Genomic DNA, 19249 nt, shown 5'->3' with positions numbered 1-19249 from the left:
CCCAGATCCCACATAAGCCAAACACACAAGGTGATGCATGTACAAGGTCACACATAGGCACAAAATGGCGCACACATCTGGAGCTCAATTCCAGTGGCTGGAGGCCCTGGCATGCCAATTCTCTCTCCCCCCTGCTCTCTCTCATAAACAAAAAAGGCCAGTCAGGCTGGAGAGATGACTTAGCAGTTAAGGCGCTTGCCTGTGAAGCCTAAGGACAGGTTGGATGATCTTTCTCCAATCCCACCGAAGCCAGATGCACTTATGTGAGGCACGTGTAAGGTCGCACACGCCCACTAGGTGGCGTAAGCGTCTGGAGTTCAATTGCAGCGCCAATTTGCTCACTCCAGTGCGCGCTCTCTCTCTCTCTGTCTCTTGCTGTCACTCTCACTCACTCTAAAAAGAATAAGAAACAAACAAATAAATAAAAGGCTAGTCTGTTGGGCTTGCCTCAAAAAAAAAAAAAAGAACGTGGGCATCAAAGTCAAGCAGGCCTGCCTCTGCCTCTTAACTGTGTGACCTTGAGCTGTTGCCTCACCTGAGTCTATTTCCCATGTGGAATCTGATAAAAGCAGTAGCACCAACCTCCCATGATGTTTTAAGGGCTGAGTGAGACAGGATGTGCAAACCCATTCCCAGCACTGCTGCACATGAAGCACCCATCATTCCTGGCCCCTAGCACTTGTGCTCCAACCTCATTTCATCCTTTCCCAGACAAATGATAGCACAGACTTCTCTTGGCTGCACAGTTCACCGCACTCTGGGTTAACACCACTGTGTCTCTGTCCTCTAGTGCACAGAAAACCCTGCCCTTCCCAAATGGCAACTTGGAACCCAAATCCCTGAAGTAACTGTAACTGGCCCAGCAATTCTGAGAGGCGCTCTGAAATGTGTAAGGGGGAAGCAACACCTTCGTCTGACCAATCGAAGCAGAATCTCAGCATTCTGTGAGTATTCACTACTCTTCAAAGCCGAATGAAGAAGCAGTCGGTCCCTGAGATTGCTACGGCAACAGAGCTGGGCCACATGGAATCTCTTTCGTCTTGCCTCCGAATGAAAGTGCCCTTAGAGGTCTAAGAAGCACATCTCTTCTGACTTGGAACTAAGCTGAAAGCTCTTCAAGATGGAGCCTTGTATTCTGTGTTCTCCAAAACACTGAATACTATCTACACATAGGAGACACTTTAAACAGATCTGCTTGCTATAAATACTCCAGTGCAGGTTTTTGTGTGTACATAAGCTTTCAATTCCTTTGGGTAAGTACCAAAGAGCACAACTGTTGGACTGAATGGTCAGAATAAGTTAGCTTTGTAAGAAACCAACAGGCCACCTTGTCTTCCAAAGCAGCTGTACCATCTTGCACTCCCCCTGGCTATGACTGAGAGTTCCCATGGCTCTACACCCTTGCCAGCATTTGGTGCTGTCAGTGTTTATTCACAGCTGCCAAAACTGGAGGCAACCAATATGCCCTTCAGTTAGTGAGTGGGTAAATAAACTGTGATATATCTCAATAAGGGAATATTACCCAACACTAAAAAAATGGGGCTCAATCTAAGAAAACAGTGCTATGATTTGGATATGGCTTAAATGTCCTCAAAGATATATTTGAGGACACTGTGTTGAAGTTTAATGCCCAGTTTGAGGTATTAAGAGGGTGGAAACTTAGTATGACTATAGTGTTTTGAAGTAGTGATTTAGGGAAGTGATTAAGATTAGATAAGGTCACTAGTGTGTGGCCCCTATGATTGAATCTTGGTGGCCTTATAAAAAAAGAAGGGGAAAAAAAAAAGGAGAAAGACCAGAAAGATATAAACACATGCATGCAGGTGCTCCCTGTTTCTTGCCTTGAGATATTCTGTATGACATGAGAGTCTACCAACAAGAAGGCCATCACCAAATGTGGCCCATACCCTTTGTACCTACAGAACCAGGAGCCACAAACTTTTTGCAATAAAATATCCTGCCCCAGGTATTTCATTACCGTAATGTAAAACTGACTAATACTGATACGGAGAAAACGTGAATGAATATTATTAAGAGAAAGATGCCAATCTGGAAAGGTTACATACATGTGATTCTAACTGTATGACACAGAAAGTGCAAAACTAGGAAGAGAATAAAAGTATCAGTAATTGTCAGAGGCTACAGAGAGGGAAGGATGAATGGGTGGAACAGGGGATTTCTAGAACAGCAGAAATACTCTTGTGATATTAATGAATGCTGGCCTTACACACTTGTCCAAATCCACACAACATAAGAGCAAACTCCAATGTAAAGTACTAGTTTGGGGTAAAAATGATGTCTTGATGTGGCTTTATCCACTGTAACAAATGTACCACTCTGATGGTAAATGTTAATTGGGAAGCTGTACATGTATGAGAACAGGAGTTATATGGGATATCTTTGTATCTCCCGTGAGATCTGTTGTAAATCTATAATTGCTCTTAAAAATAAAATCTTGTCAGGTGTAGTTGGCCCATACCTATAATCATAGCACTCAGGAGGCTGATTCTGAGTCTGAGGCCAGCCTGAACTAGATAGTAAGACCCTGATTTTTAAAAACCAGTAATAATAAATACGCTATCCAGAAATAATAAAAACAATGCTTAAATTTTTAAAAATTTGTTTAATTTTTAATTTTTATTTATTTATTTGAGAGAGAGAGAGAGAAAGAAGCAAATAGATAGAGAGAAAATGGTGCTTCCAGCCACTGCAAATGAATTCCAGACACATGTGCCACCTTGTGCATATGGCTTACATGGGTCCTGGGGAATTGAACCTGGATCCTTTGGCTTTGCAGGCAAGTACCTTAATTGCTAAGCCATTTCTCCAGCCCAGAATAATTTTTGTTTTTTTTTGGTTATTCAAGGTAGGGTCTCACTCTAGCCCAGGCTGACCTGGAACTCACTATGGAGTCTCAGGCTGGCCTCGAACTCACAGCGATCCTCCTACCTCTGTCTCCCGAGTGCTGGGATTAAGGCGTGCGTCACCATGCCCGGCCAGAATAATACTTTTTTAAAACCAGTACAATGGGCTGGGGAGATAGCTCAGTTGATAAAATGCTTGCCTCAAAAACCAATACAGAGGGAGCTAGAGAGATGGCTTAGCAGTTAAACACTTGCCTGTGAAGCCTAAGGACCCCAGTTCGAGGCTCGATTCCTCAGGACCCACGTTCGTTTGCAGTGGCTGGAGGCCCTGGCATGCCCATTCATTCTCTCTCTCTCTCTCTCTCTCTCTCTCTCTCTCCCTCTCCCTCTCCCTCTCCCTCTCCCTCTTCCTCTCCCTCTTTCTCTGTCTGTTGCTCTCAAATAAGTAAATTTTAAAAAAAATTAAAAAAAAACAAAAACCCAGTACAGAGGGGCTTGGGAAATGGCTAAGCAGTAAAAGGCTCATAAGCCTGCAGACCCAAGTTTGACTCTCAGCACCCACATTAAAGCCGGGCACAAAGTGGCTCGTACATCTGTGATTCCAATGTGCCTATGGCAATGAGAGGTGGAGGAGTCAGGAAAATCTGGCAGCTCAAGGGGGCCAACTAGACTGACACACATGAAACAAAGTGGCAAAAACAAAATAACAGCAAGGGAGATTCCTGCAGGGTGGAAGGAAAAAACAAACACCTCGAGGCTGCTCTAAGATCTCACACATACATACATGCAGCTACACATACATACAATTAAAAAACTAGGACAGAAAAAAAATGCTTTGAACTTCTTTACTGTCAGTAACTAGAACTAGGAATGTGTGTCTGCTTTCACAGGTGAAGTCCGTGCATGCCGGACTGACTCCCTTTCCATCCAGCTCTAGCCTAAGCCCTCAGTGATCCAAGTGAAGGTCTTCAGGAGTGTGACACCTCACGCTCTTCCAGGAGACTGTAGTCTTTCATTACGGACTCAGCATGCTTTGGATTTGGCCTCCTTCACATTGTCATTGTCTTGAACCAACTTCTTCATCTCTCATTAACTTTTCTAGAGCTTGCCTCTAGAGGGCTCTTTCTGTTGCCAGTCCTTAACTCTCCCACACATAGTCATCAGAGACAAAAACTAACCTCTCTCACATTCAAGCCTCCAAATGATCTCTTGGTACCAAACTTCTCAGCATATCACGGAAGATCTTTAACAATCAATCCAGTTGCAGCCTCACGTAGGACTAGCATCATCTAGCATTTAAAAATCGCAATACATTTCATGCCTTCACATCATATCACTGCTGCCCATGTTGTTCCAACATGTTTTTAAACGTCTTCAGCACCATTTTCTCCTGGTTTTTCCTTGACTATCTCTGACAAATTCCTAAGCTCTCCTTCAGGCTACGGAAGGCAGCCTCTGGGGTGGTCCCAAATGATCCTACCTCCTGGCTGTCCTGCAATGCTTTCCTTGATGTGTGGCAGGATCTAATGATGCACTTATAGTAAATGGAGTATGGAAAAATGATGGGATGCCATGTCTGTGGTTGGGTTTCAAGAGACAGTGAAGGGGCTGAGTGATGGATCAATGGGTAAAGTGCTTGCTGTGCAAGCATGAGGACCTGAGTTTTAAGCCTTGCACCCAGCTATAAAACGGACAACACATGCCTATAACCCCAGTATTGGAAGGCAGAGACAAGGGCTCTCTGGAGCTCACTGGATAACTAGTCTAGCCAAAACTGGTGAGTTCTAGGTTTAACAAGAGACCCTGTTTCAAAGAATAAGGTGGGGAATGGTTGAAGAAGACCCAATGTCAAATTCTGGCCTCCATGGTCATGCACACTGCAAACATGCACGTACACATACACACTCACCCACATGCATATGCAAACGTACACCACAAACATACATATGAAAAAAAAAAAAAGATAGGGCCAGGGACATGGCTTAGCAGTTAAGGCACTTGCCAGCAAAGCCTAAGGACCCAGGTTCGATTCCTCAGTACCCACATAAGCCAGATGCACAAGATGGCACAAGTGTCTGGAGTTCATTCGCAGTAGGTAGAGACCCTAGCACACCCATTCTCTCCCTGCTCTCACCCCTCTCTCTTTCTATCTACCTCTTTCTCTCTCTTAGATAAATAAACTAGATTCAATTTTAAAAAACAAGACAGTAGACAGTATCCTCTCGCCCCAGCTTTGAGGGAAGTCAGCTGCAATATAAATCATCAACTACCTTATGGTGAGCTCCATGTCGCAGATACCTGATGCCTCTGGCCAACTGCCATGGAGGACTTGCAGCCTGTCAGTAGGTGGTGCACGCCTTTAATCCCAGCACTTGGGAGGCTGAGGTAGCAGGATCACCATAAATTCAAAGATAGCTGAGACTACACAGTTAATTCCAGGTCAGCCTGGGCTAGAGCAAGACCTTAACTCAAAACAAACAAAACACACCTCCCCTCCAAAGCAGGGCATGGTGGCACACACCTTTAATCCCAGCACTTGGGAGGCAGAGGTAAGAGGATCGCCGTGAGTTCAAGGCCACCCAGAGACTCCACAGTGAATTTCAGGTCAGCCTGAACTACAAAAAAAAAAAAAAAAAAGCCCCCTTTTTTAGCTGAAAGGACAGCAACACTGGCTGATACTATATTGTAGCCTTACAAAGACTATAAGCTAGAAGTCTTAGTCAAGATATGGTCAAATATAGACTCTGGACTCACGAAACCTGTGAGAAAGTAAAGGTTTGTTGCTTAAAGCCACTGAGTTCTGTGGTCATTCCCTTTGCAGGAAGAAATAACTGATATGAAGACCCTGCTCAAATGGCACTCATCTACCAAGTGTCCCCCAGTACTCTCTCCTCTCTCCCAGCCTGTCTATACCTATGCTAATGCTCATGGGATAAATGTGGAACCCTTCACACAGCCCACAAGGCCCATGTGATGATCAGATTCTACTGGCTCATCCTTTCCCAAGCTCATCTCCCACCACTGACATGGGAACTGGGGTGTCTGCTGCTCTTCACCTACTACAGTTGCCCAGGCCCCTCTTCATCCCTTCGCATGTTATATTTCCACAGTCTGGAGTGTGTCTTTGTTCACCATTTTTTTAAGATTTATTTATTTACTTATTTATTTATTTGACAGAGAGAAGAGAGAGAATGGGCACACCAGGGCCTCCAGCCACTGCAAATGAACTCCAGTCACATGCTCCCCCTTGTGCATCTGGCTAACGTGGGTCCTGGGGAATCGAACTGGGTGGGTCCTCTGGCTTTGCAGGCAAATGCCTTAACTGCTAAGCCATCCCTCCAGCCCTAGTTTCTTTATTTTTTTTACTCACACTAGCTTTGATTTATTCTTCAAATTCCCAACTCAAATCTCTTTCCTTGGTTCCTGAGGTTGGATTTAGGGCCCTTCATTTGTACCTCTTCATTTTGAAGTGTTACAATTATAGCACTTTTCACATCATGCCATATACTCTTTAACTCCTGATCTATTCTGTAAGCTCTTTGATGGCCAGATAAGATATGTCTGTCATTTATTTATGTGCATAAACAAATCCTGTCTTTACTTACAGAAATTTCATTGTGCTGCTAAGTAGTTATTCCAATAAATTGTCTTCTCAGGTGCTTGAACTTGTCCTTTCTAAAGATAGTGACTTCTCCCTGCTCTCCCCAGTAACCCTCATGCCTGAACTATAGTCTTTGGCATCAGCACCTGCAACCCAACTGTTATATTTTCTTCTATTGTCTCTTACTTTCTATCTTACCCCCTTATATTTGGACTTCAGCAAGGCTCATATCCTAACAGAATTGCCAATCCTTAGCTGCTGCCATCTTTTTACTAGTTCTCACAATGAATATGATGCCCTCTCTTCCCTGTCCTTTCAGCAGACAGTCATGACCAAACTTTGTAATAATTCTTATGCCTGTAAACCCAGCTACTAGGAAGGCTGAGGTGGAAGGAATTTAACAAGAGTCTGAGTCAAAAATATGCTTTCAAAAATTCCCTTTTTTCACTTAACACAACTACAGTCCTAAAGCCGACTTAGTACATGTACTCATGCAGTTGAATGTACTTGGGAAAAAAAAAGAAAGAAAGCACACGACCATGTAGACTGGTCTCACTTTTAATTCATGACCAAACCCAAACATGAGCCACTAATGTGCCCAATAACCATACTATTCTCCAGGTTTATTCATGCACCTGCTCTCCAAGATGACCACTTCACGCCCCTTCTCTACTCTCCAAGATGACCGCTTCATATCCTTTCTCCTCAGAGTTTAAATGACTCCTCCTTCCTGCTGGTGAATGTGTTTCCTACTCCTCTAAACAGTCACAGGACTTCCAGAGACTCCCACCACAGCGTTCATGCACCTGACAGCATCCATCCATAAAACTAAAACTGCCTTCCCTCCTTTGCTGAGATGGATGGCACATGATCCCAGAGCAGACACCCATGACTCCAAGAAAGCATCTCCTCTCTGATATCTCTAATTCCCCCCTCTCCACGGAGTCATTTCCACCAGCATACAAACATGCTGCTCCTTTGGCCATATGCAAAAGAGTAGTAACAGAGTATCAGGTTGGGGGGATGAAACCTTCCTGGAGATGACTGACAGTGATGAATGTCGCGTTCTTCTTTGTCAACTCCTCCTTGCCCCGTTCTCTTAATGTTCTAATATTCATTTCTTTACTTACTACACTCATGGCTAAGAAAGTAATGAAGGTAGCTTTCAACGTTACCAGTGTTCTGACGGCTTCCATATGTCTTATGCTTAACTTAACAGACCCAACCCACCCAAATTTTGATCCATACTTCTGGGTAAAGGGGGGTTCTCAGTGGAACAGAGGTAGGGGAAGGAGACAAACGAGAAAATTATTTGATTCTAATATGCTCATGTGTTAAACTCCTCAATTTTTAAATTAAAAAAAATTTTTTTGTTTATTTTTATTTATTTATTTGAGAGCGACACACAGAGAGGAGGAGGCAGAGAGACAGAATAGGCGCACCAGGGCTTCCAGCCACTGCAAACGAACTGTGTGCATCTGGCTAACGTGGGTCCTGGGGAATCGAGCCTCGAACCGGGGTCCTTAGGCTTCACAGGCAAGCGCTTAACTGCTTAGCTATCTCTACATCCCAAAACTCCTCAATTTAAAATGCTGAAAAAGTTTAATCCATCCTCAGTCTCAATTTCCAAATTGCTCAGGTCACAAGACCTGCATTTATTTGTTACTCCACCTTTTCCCTCTTACTCCACATTTTATCTACCAAGAAATCTTTTGGGCTCCATCTCTTTTAAATGCTCAGCATCCAACTCTTTCTCATTTTCTCATGTGCATCCACAGTACAATGAGGCACCATCATCTCTTGCTTAGTTTCTGCAATGCTTCCCAACTGGATGCCCTGATTCCACTCTCGTTCATGGAATTCTGCTCTCAGCATCATGCGTTATAGTCCCTGTCAAGTGAGATGAGGCATATTACTCCCCTACTCAAAACCCTCGAGGGGTGCCTTCTTCACACTAAAAGAAAAGGCTAAATATTCCCAGAGACGACAAGCTTCTATGTGACCTGTCACGCACTGCTTCTCTAATCTCACGGTATTCCATTCCAGCCATAGGGGTGTTTTGCTGTAACCCCCAACATTCCACGCATGCCACCACTTTGAGTAGAATTCCCTCTTCCTGAAATTCCTTTCATCAACCTATCTGCACTTCCTCGCCTCCTTCAAGGGTCTGCCCTAACATCACTTTGTCGACAGGTGCACCAAAACTACTCATATGACACGGCAACCCACCGCCCTGCACTTCCCACAGCCCCGTTTCATTCCTTTTCCCCCTCACAACGCTTAGTGCTTCCTAAACACCATTTAAGTTACCTACTTGCTCTGGTTGTTTTATATTATTGGTTTCTACATTACAGTCAGAAAGTAAATTCCATGAGGGCAGAATATTGTCTGTTTGACATGCCAGTACCTGGGAAACATTTGAGGAGAAAATCAGATGTTGCTGAATGGATGAATAATTCCAGTGGTAATGCCTAGCACCTAATTGATGTCTACCAAATATTTTATGAATGAATGAATTAAAAGTGAATGGCCCGGGCTGGAGAGATGACTTAGTGGTTAAGCACTTGCCTGTGAAGCCTAAGGACCCCAGTTCGAGGTTCAATTCCCCAGGACCCATATAAGCCAGATGCAAATGGTGGCATATGCATCTGGCATTCATTTGCAGTGGCTGGAGGTCCTGGTGCACCCGTTCTTTCTTTCTTTCTCTCTCCCTCTCAAATAAATAAATAAAAATAAGCAACATTTTTTTTTTAAGTGAATGGCCAATCTTTAAGCTTTAAACTTAAAACTTTAAGCTTCTCATAGGCAGGGATGTAATTTATTCATTTCATTTTTGTGCCCCCAATATCAAGGATATTAATCAGGATTTAATAAATGTTGGTTAAATTTGAAAGAAATTGAAAAGAGATGCAATAAGACTAGAAATGTGAGCTGTCAGTACTCCAGGGTTCTCACTGCTCGTAGCTTCCTCCACAGCCGCTCTCAGCATGGGCTTTCCATTTCTGACTCTTCGGGGGCGTAGGTCGCAGGTACCAGAATGAAGAGGTCCAGTGAGCGCAGGGCAGGAAGAGACAGCTGCCTGAAGAAGGGCCTCCCTGCAGGCCTTAACCAAGGCTTCATTATCCGACTGCGTAGGGAGGCTTGCCAGGCGGGCAGGCGGTGATTTCATAAGCCAGAGACACAAACCAAGTTCCTCCCATAAGCTTTAGCTACTATGTCAGATTTCCAGGCCCCAAATTTTGATAACCTAGAAACTGGAAAATCAAGTTGCTTCAATAAACATATCCCTTGTGTTTCTCTTTCCAGAGAGCCACATCTCAATAGGTAAGGCTGGCACTGGCTCACGTGCCTTTAATGCCCATCACTCATGCCCATCCTAGGGGGGAGGACTGGAATGGTTCCTCTCACTGCCCCCCCTTCCTAGTCTGATCTTGAAACAAGCTGGCTTTGACTTGCCACACTACAAGTTGGGGGATGAAGCAATCAAACTTCCGGTCCAGAGCCTTGTTTTCAACTGGAGAACACAGCACTGCCACAGGTGAGGCAAAGAGGGACTGAAAAGTGTCACAAAGAGTTATAACCTGCTACTATGACACTCTATGACCTTGGGCAAGTGATTTCACTAACTCTTACTTTCTCATATTTAAAATGAAAATTCGGGCCGGGTGGTACATGCACGTCTTTAATCCCAGCACTCGGGAGGCAGAGGTAGGAGGATCTCTGAGTTTGAGGCCAACATGAGACTGTATAGTGAATTCCAGGTCAGCCAGGACTAGAGTAAAACCCTACCTCAAAATAAATAAATAATAAAATTAAAATTCTGGTGCTGGGCATGATGGTGCATGCCTGAAATCACAGCACTTGGGAGACTAAAGGCCATCCTGGGCTACACAGAGAGACTCTGTCACTAAATAATAAATAAATAAAATTCTGGACCAGATAATCTAACTGTATGTTACTTATAATACCAAGTTTCTTAGGAAACTGAACTATTATTGAAACTCAGAAAACTGAACTATTATATTTCTTAGAAAACTAAACTATTATTGACATCTTTAAGAACAGCACCGTCTGCAATCAGCTCCATGTAAATTGACCCCTTCCTCCCCAGCTCAGTCGTCATTCGTAAAATTAAATCTATCCTAGTGCCTATGTGTGCCAAGCATTGTGCTACGGCTGGGTAAGCAGCAGTGAAGACAACAGACATAGCCTCTATCCTTAGGAGCATATGGCCTACCAGGAAGCGAAGCAGACAGGTTTCTGGTTACTACTAAGAATGAGCACAGCAGAGACGTGGAAGGGGTTGTGGAGCTGTACAAACACACTCAGCATCACTATGGTCTAATCAGGGATTCCAAAATCCTCAAGGAAGTAAAATCTGAACTGAGCTCAAGTCAGACAGAATTCTCTAGGTGAGAGGAAGGAAGGGCATTTTAGAGAAAGGAAAGGAATGCATACAAATGCTCTGAGGTGGGCATCAAATCTTGTCAAGACTAGTGTGGCTGAATGCAGAGGAAGGAACAGACTGACAGAGAAGATGCTGGTAGGCCATACGGTGCCTTGGGAGCTATGTGAGGGGTTTGGTCTTAATGGGTAAGAGCACTTGAGGGCCTGAGAAAGCCTGAGACTGAGTTCAGTCTCTAGTAGCCACATAAAGGGCTGGGAGAGGCAACACACTGTACCCCCAGTCCTGTGGCAAGCAGAGACCTGAGAATCACTGGGGCTTGAGCAAACAGCAAGCTCTGGAATCAATGAGAGACTCTGTCTCAAGGAAACACACAGATGAGTGACAGAAGGGGAGTTAGCCAACGTTCTCCTCTGGCCTCTGCACACATGTACATAGGGTGCCTGCATCTGCACACACATGTGCATACACCACACACACAATAAATACGCATCATATCACACATACTACACACGTGGACAGAGAGAGAGAGGAGGAGAAAGACTGGATCGGAGTAGGAATGGCAGAGTGTAATGTGATGGGCTTGTGTTTTTAACAGCTCCCTATAATGGAGAATGAACTCTCAGAGGCACAAGCCAATTTTATGTGAACAGATGAATGATGATCAGCATGTTCCTTGGATGTTAGTAGACTGGCAGATAGATTCAAGAATGATGAAGGAGGTAAAAGTCGTAGGACACAAGGGAGTGGTAAGCAAGAAGACCGTGCCAAAGTACAACCCAAACTGCTGAATTAGAGAACGCTATTGGAGGACAAGGCTTGGAGACAGGGTAATACCAGCTTCATTTAGGACATGTCCAGTTTGAGACATTGGGAGCTAGCAAGTAGGGAAGATGAGCAAAAAGGTGAGTGTACAAATTTAGCATCTAAAAGTCTCCAATGAAAGAGCTGGAACAAGAGGAAAATTCCACATCTGACCTCATATGATCAGTTAGTCAAAACATAGGTGCATTAAAAACAATGTATAAAAATTGGGTCCAGTGCTGGAGAGATGGCTTAGAGGTTAAGGCACTTGCCTGCGAAGCCTAAGGACTCAGGTTCAATTCTCCAGAACCCAAATAAGCCAGACACACATGGTAGCACATGCATCTGGAGCTTGTTTGCAGTGGCTAGAGGCCCTGGCTCACCCATTCTCTCTCACTCTCTAATAAATAACTAAAAATAATTTTTTAAAAATTGGGCTCATGGGCTGGAGAGATGGTTTAGTGGTTAAACGCTTGCCTGTGAAGCCTAAGGACCCCGGTTCGAGGCTCGGTTCCCCAGGTCTCACGTTAGCCAGATGCACAAGGGGGCGCACGCGTCTGGAGTTCGTTTGCAGAGGCTGGAAGCCCTGGTGCGCCCATTCTCTCTCTCTCCCTCTATCTGACCTTCTCTCTGTGTCTGTCGCTCTCAAATAAATAAATAAATAAATAATAATAATAATAAAAAATTGGGCTCAGGCCGGGTGTGGTGGTGCACGCCTTTAATCCCAGCACTTGGGAGGCAGAAGTAGGAGGAGCGCCATGAGTTCAATGCCACTCTGAGACTATATAGTTAATTCCAGGTCAGCCTGAGCTAGAGTGAAACCCTACCTCAAAAAACAAAAATAAATAAATACATAAATAAAATTAAAAACATAAAAATTGGGTCAATTCCTAGCACCAAAATAAGTATAGAGTATAAAATTACTGTCAGGCTGGAAGGATGAGATGTATATGAAGAGTAAATGAATTTGTGCTTAGACTTGGTCCCAGCCTCAGATACTTCATTATACAGAAAGTGAGTTATTCTAATATCCAAAATAAAAGATGAAATCTGAAAGAATTTGGTCCCAAGCATTGGATAAAAGATATTGAATTTGTAAGAGGCAAATGAAGTGGGGAACAAAATGGAAGCCAAATTATAATGCACTTCCAAATGCCAGGACTGGTCAGCAGCATCAGAGCGCAGGGAGGTGATGGAGGATGGGGAAGGAAGCGTGTCCACTGGGGTGTGGGCCTGAGCCTTTGCTTAGAGCAGTTCTGATGGAGTGGAAGTTAGAACTAAGACAAGTGTGTGTAAGAGGAAACGTATAGTACAAGAGGCATGTGCTCTTCTTTCAAGTTCGACTGTGAAAGAAAAGAAAAAGAGAAGTGATAGGCTAGAGAGAGGGCTTAGCGGTTAAGGCACTTGCCTGCAAAGCCAAAGGACCCAAGTTTGATTCCCCAGGACCCACACAAGCCAGATGCACAAAGTGGCACATGTGTCTATTCCTTTGTAGTGGCTGAAGGCTCTGGTATGCCCACTCTTTCTCTATCTGCCTCTTTCTCTCTCTCTCTCTTTCTCTCAAATAAATAAAATAAAATAAATGGCAATTCAAGATGGGAGAGATGTGGGTACGGTAAAAATGGATAGCAAAGCCAGGTGTGGTGGTGCACACTTTTAATCCCAGCACTTGGGAGGCTGAGATAGGAGGATAGGTATGAGTTGAAGGCCAGCCTGGGACTACAGAGTGAGTTCCTGGTCAGCCTGGGCTAAATTGAGACCCTACCTCGAAAGAAAGAAAGAAAGAAAGAAAGAAAGAAAGAAAGGAAGGAAGGAAGGAAGGAAGGAAGGAAGGAAGGAAGGAAGGAAGGAAGGAAGGAAGGAGAAGGGAAGGGAAGGGGAAGGGGAAGGGGAAGGGAGGGGGGGAGGAGGGGAGGGGAGGGAAGAGAAGGGGGAGAAGAAAGAAAGAAAGAAAGAAAGAAAGAAAGAGAGAGAGAGAGAGAGAGAGAGAGAGAGAGAGAGAGGGAGGGAGGGAGGGAGGGAGGGAGGGAAGAAAGAAAGGAGGAATTGGTAATGGTTTGATTCAGGTGTCCCCCATAAACTTAGGTGTTCTGAATGCTAGGTTTCCTGCTGATAGAGATTTTGGAATTAAAGCCTCCTGGATGGAGTGCTTTAATTGTTTAATTGTTGGGGGCAGGCTTATGGGTGTTATAGCCAGTTTCCCCATGCCAGTGTTTGGCACACTCTCCTGTTGCTGTTGTCCACCTTATGTTGGCCAAGGGGTGACGTCCACCCTCTGCTCATGACATCATTTTCCCTGTCATCATGGAGCTTCCCCTCGAGTCTGTAAGCCAAAATAAACCTTTTTTTTTTTTTTTTCCAAAAGCTTCTCTTGGTCGAGTGATTTCTGCCAGCAATGCGAACCTCAGTGCAACTGAATTCAACAATAAAGAAAAAGGAAAGGGATAGTGATGGCGACAGGAACCTGAGAAGGGAGGAAGGGAGGGACTAAAGGACAGAGAAGGACTGTCCACAGACAGCAGGGGACATCTGTGACGTGAAAGATGGGGGAAGAAGAAGGATGGTGAGCATGAAGGTCAGTTTATAGTCCTTTTTCCAGCAAAAATAACTATCAAATTAAGTCTTCCAGTGTTTTCCAGAGCAAGCCTCAAAATCCACAGGACTCAGCATTCTTGTTGAGCAGTGTAGAAATAAGACAGCTGCTCTGGCCTCAGCACCAGGTTCCAAACTGACACTCCCTTCTCTGCACAGCTCCTAAGTCACACCAAGGTAAAACAGGAGCTGTTTCAAGCTGAGCTTTCCTTGGGAGATACAACAGGATCTCCAGGAGATGGCTTAGGTGTAACCAGGTCAAATGTGAAGGAGTGCTTACAATGTCATTGAATTGGGAGTCACAGAGCACCAGCATGCAGCAGGATTGGTTGTGTTAATGGGAAAAACAAACAGCTCCAGTCCTTCACATGGTAACATTAGGGGAATAGAGGGGGACACAGCATAGCTGCTTACCAGATTGAGTTCCTATTTTTGTACTAGCCCATAGAGAAATGCCTGCGTGTCATTGCCCTGTCATCTACCTACCTTGTAGCTCCCAAAGCCTGGAATCTGAGGCCATTTGTCCAACTCACTGTGTCATGGATAGTGACTCTAGGACCAGATTTCATCAGTATCTCTTAGTCTGACCTGCAAAAACCAGCCCTCATGTATAAAGATTTAAGAGGACAAGTGCATGCCAAGGTGACAGGAAGCAGAACATCAAAACACAGAGGCTGCCAGCCAGATCCTTGCATTTGACCACTGCAGCTCCAGAGCAGTTATTCTCCATCCAGCTCAGGCCCTGCTCCTCTTGCTTTCTCTCTCTTGCAATCCCAAGGAAAGGCACCCACTTCCTCAGGCCACAGAGGGGCTGCTCCCTCACTCAGAGTACCAGTGTTTCTAATAAAAGCTCATCCTCTAGGGACAATTGGCAGAAAAGCTGAGTGAAGAAAAGAGGGAGGAGCCCATTTAGAATGCTGTCTCCCAGGTCCTTGTCATCCAAAGTCCCCAAAGCATGGGGAAAGACAAGAGAAAACTCAAGGCAGGGAATCACAGGGAGGTGATAAGTAACACTAACAGGCTGCTGCCTATAATAAGCAAATGACATAATAGAAATAAACACAGCTCTGGGGAGAGGTGCTGTGTTGCTGCCCTAGCAAGCCCAGGGGCTCAAGGGAGTCATGCTGAGCTAGAAACCCGGTTATTTCTAGGGCAGCACGAAGTATCTGACCTGAATCAGGAGCTACTGGAAGCAGGGGCCAGAGGAGGCCCAATCAGAGTCTGAAAACCACAGCATAGCTTACCTCCTTACCTCCAGGGCTGGACAGGGGAAGCAAAAAACTAGAAAACGAAGCCCAGCCCGTACTACAGTCAGAAATGAGCCTGTGAACCGAAGGAGCCAATGATCCCTCCTTTATCACTTCTCTTTGCTTTTACACTTGTACTTCCTGAAAAGTAGGGGTTCATTGTTAACTAGCACAACCAGCTAGGAACTCAACTGTATGGGACCCTGAGTTCTTAAATGTACAACTAGGAAAGACAAGCCTGCCCCTAGTTTGTTGCAAGAATCAAATGAAGTAACATCTGGAAAAGTGGATACCCAATCAATGTTAGCACGTCGCTCACACCTCATCTGCCTCAGGGGTCACCCTATTTTTCTAGCCTGGAACTCTCAGACCTGTAGGGATCCTCCTGCTTCCGCCTCTGCCTCCCCAAGTGCTGAGAGGACAGGCATGTGCCACCATGCTCAGCGTGGATTTACATTTGTAATTAGAAGGACCATGTTCCCACTATAGCAGCAAGAAGACAAGCCTGGGAGCGAGTGGCTCGGAAGGCTCTTGCCAGTCAAGTGAAACGGAAGTCTACACCAGGTACCAACAGGAGGCTGAAAGGCAAGAACTGGTCCCCAGTAGGAAGTTATGGATGTGTAGTGGAATCTGAAAAGCTTACAGATGGTAAAACGAAAACAGCAAGCTTTATGGAAGGCTGGTGGGTTGTCCTGTCATTTAGGGAGTTCATGTCAGGTGTTCACAGGGCAGGGGACCAAGCTCCTCGATGACATGCAGAGTCCCAAATAGTCAAACCCAGAGTAATGCAACTAACTTCCTGTTCCCCAAAGCACATCTTGCCTCTCAATTTTAGGAAGAATAAAAAAGGAATAGAAGGGCTGGAGAGATGGCTTAGCGGTTAAGCGCTTGCCTGTGAAGTCTAAGGACCCCGGTTCGAGGCTCGGTTCCTCAGGTCCCACGTTAGCCAGATGCACAAGGGGGCGCACGCGTCTGGAGTTTGTTTGCAGAGGCTGGAAGCCCTGGCGCACCCATTCTCTCTCTCTCCCTCTATCTGTCTTTCTCTCTGTGTCTGTCGCTCTCAAATAAATAAAAAATAAAAATTTAAAAAAAGGAATAGAAAATGACACAATTATCATTAGAGATTTTAAAATACTTGTCATTGATTTATTCAAGAGAGAGAAAAAGAGGCAGATAGAGGATGGGCATGCCAGAGTCTCCCCCTACTGCAAACGAATGAACTCCAGATGCATGTTCCACTTTGTGTATCTGACTTGGCTACTGGGGAGTCGAACCTGGCTCCTTAGGAGTCCCAGGCAAGCACCTTAACCACTAAGCCATCACTGCAGTCTGAAATTTTTTTTTTAATTTTATTTATTTATTTGAGAGCTACAGACACAGAGAGAAAGACAGATAGAGGGAGACAGAGAGAATAGGCGTGCCAGGGCTTCCAGCCTCTGCAAACAAACTCCAGACGCATGCGCCCCCTTGTGCATCTGGCTAACGTGGGACCTGGGGAACCGAGCCTCGAACCGGGGTCCTTAGGCTTCACAGGCAAGCGCTTAACCGCTAAGCCATCTCTCCAGCCCCAATCTGAAATTTTTAAAACTAACATAAAGAATACGTCCCAAGGGCTGGAGAGATGGCTTAGTGGTTAAGGGAGAGATAGCTTAGTGGTTAAGCGCTTGCCTGTGAAGCCTGAGGACCCAAGTTTGAGGCTCAACTCCCCAGAACCCATGTTAGCCAGATGCACAAGGGGACACACGTGTCTGGAGTTCGTTTGCAGTGGCAGGAGGCTCTGGCATACCCATTCTCTCTCTCTCTCTCTCTATCTGCCTCTTTCTCTGTCTGTTTGTTGCTCTCAAATAAATAAAAATAAATTAAAAAAAAAAAGAATACATCCCAAGATCAGGACATACCTTCTGTTTCCAGAGACCTAGGCAGTGAGAAAGGATAACCATGACATCTTTCATGACACCCAAAGACAGACTGTTACATTTACCAAGGCAGCAAGAGGCCCCGATGCATGCCAACAAGATTTCTGCTGGCACAGTTTAAGATAAAATGGTTTTTGGCGATTGAAAAAAGAAAGTTTTCATATGTGGCCCACCTGCCTCTAAGAACAAAAGCAGCTTATATACTCATCTCATACACTCTGCCACCAATGTACGGCATGGCTAGGCTTCAGCGATGTCAGTGGTATATGTGTGTGTGTACATCTTACGGCCAACGAAATAGGACATACCTGCCTGAGGAAATATCCTACCCATGCCTTAAACTATTGCTCTGTGGCCTTGCCCTTTAAGTCTTTGGCAGGCAGACTGACAGGTTATGCAAAAGGCACTCTTCAGAGCACTAATCTTTAACAGGGAGCAGAACAGTTAGTAGCCATACCAATCACAGCATGTACTAATCACAAACTTACATTGTCTCCTCTGATCCTCCCCAAACTCCTTGTTAGGTAAGTGAAGCAAATAGTTAGCCCTATTTTACAATTAACAAAACAGGCTCAGTGAGGTCAGCCATCCTAAGGTCAGAGATAGGAAATGGCAAGTTGGAGTTTAAACTGACATCTCTCTCCTAAGGTTATGCTCTCTGTTTCATGAGACAAAGTCTAAGGTTTGCACTGTCCCAGCATGTCCAGTGAAGACATTCCACAAGTAATGTCTAGCCTCTGTGTTTAGGTTCACCTACCACTATATTCCTGACATTGATCCTTTAAGGGATAGGCTGGAGTTCAGGGGAAAGTGTGGAATGCTGGAATGGACCATGCTTTACCATCCTCCAGAAGCCACTGCCCATGGCACTTCCAACCCTTTCATCCCACACAAGGAATTATGATCCCCTGAAATATCACCTCTGTGCCGACAGCATAAACATAGCCTGGTATTTTGTCATTTCCTTCTTGAGTCTAAGCAGAAGGGCACTGGGATTCCTGAATATATAGACAACAAGGTCAATGAGAACTTTCTGCATCCCAGGAGGCTGAACACCCTTGAAGAGCAAAGGCAGAGCACTGGAAGCGGTCTCCCAGTCTAGGAGATGACCAAACTACAGCCCAGATGCCCACCAGCCTTATTTTAGGAAACATTTAGGTTTATCATGCAGAAAGAATAAGCTAGATATCTGCATGTAAAAAGTAAAAAGGGCCCTCCCTGCTTCGCCCTTGGCTCTCCTTCCTCCAGACATCCCTCCAGGAGTCTCTGGCCCTTATAGCATCAACCAAACCCTCCTCGTTTCTTCTAATTCTTCATCTCCAGACAACCCTTCTCATCCAAGCTCCTGCTCTCCATCAGGAAAGACCCAGCCTTCTCTCTTCCTGCTTCTCCAATTCATATTTCCTATTTCAGCCTTCCTAAACCAAGCCCTATCTTTGTTCATCCTGGCTGAGCTAGGTACTGTATAGAGTGCTAACCCTAAAATATGCTTGGTGGACTGGAAAGAAGGCACTTGCTTGATAAAGCCTGTCAGCCTGGGATCAATTCCCCAGTATCTATATAAAGCCAATGTACAAAGTGGTACATGCATCTGGAGATCGTCTGCAATGGCAAGAGGCATGGATATGACCATACTTTCTCTCCCATCCACCCCCACCTTTTTCTGCTCACAAATAAATAATGTACTTTTTAAAATATGCTTGGAATATTTCACCCCATTCTTCTTTCAGTCTTTTCTAATAGCCCTAGCTGGATATATATTTGTCACCTCTCTCTTTAGGCACTATCCTCTTTCATAGCACACCACTGAGTACACTTAA

General features: G+C 44.8%; 1 protein-coding gene across 5 annotated transcripts in view; it reads right to left on the bottom strand.

The window, feature by feature from the left end:
* The window catches only part of Nrg2 (neuregulin 2), a 227654-nt gene that overhangs the window by 178610 nt on the left and 29795 nt on the right, over nt 1-19249 (bottom strand). The gene's annotated exons all lie outside the window — the stretch shown is intronic.

The sequence above is a fragment of the Jaculus jaculus genome, chromosome 13, assembly GCF_020740685.1.
Source record: "Jaculus jaculus isolate mJacJac1 chromosome 13, mJacJac1.mat.Y.cur, whole genome shotgun sequence".
Lineage (NCBI taxonomy): Eukaryota > Metazoa > Chordata > Mammalia > Rodentia > Dipodidae > Jaculus > Jaculus jaculus.
Note: the sequence above shows the minus strand (reverse complement) of the source record. Positions and strands in the feature narration are given on the sequence as shown.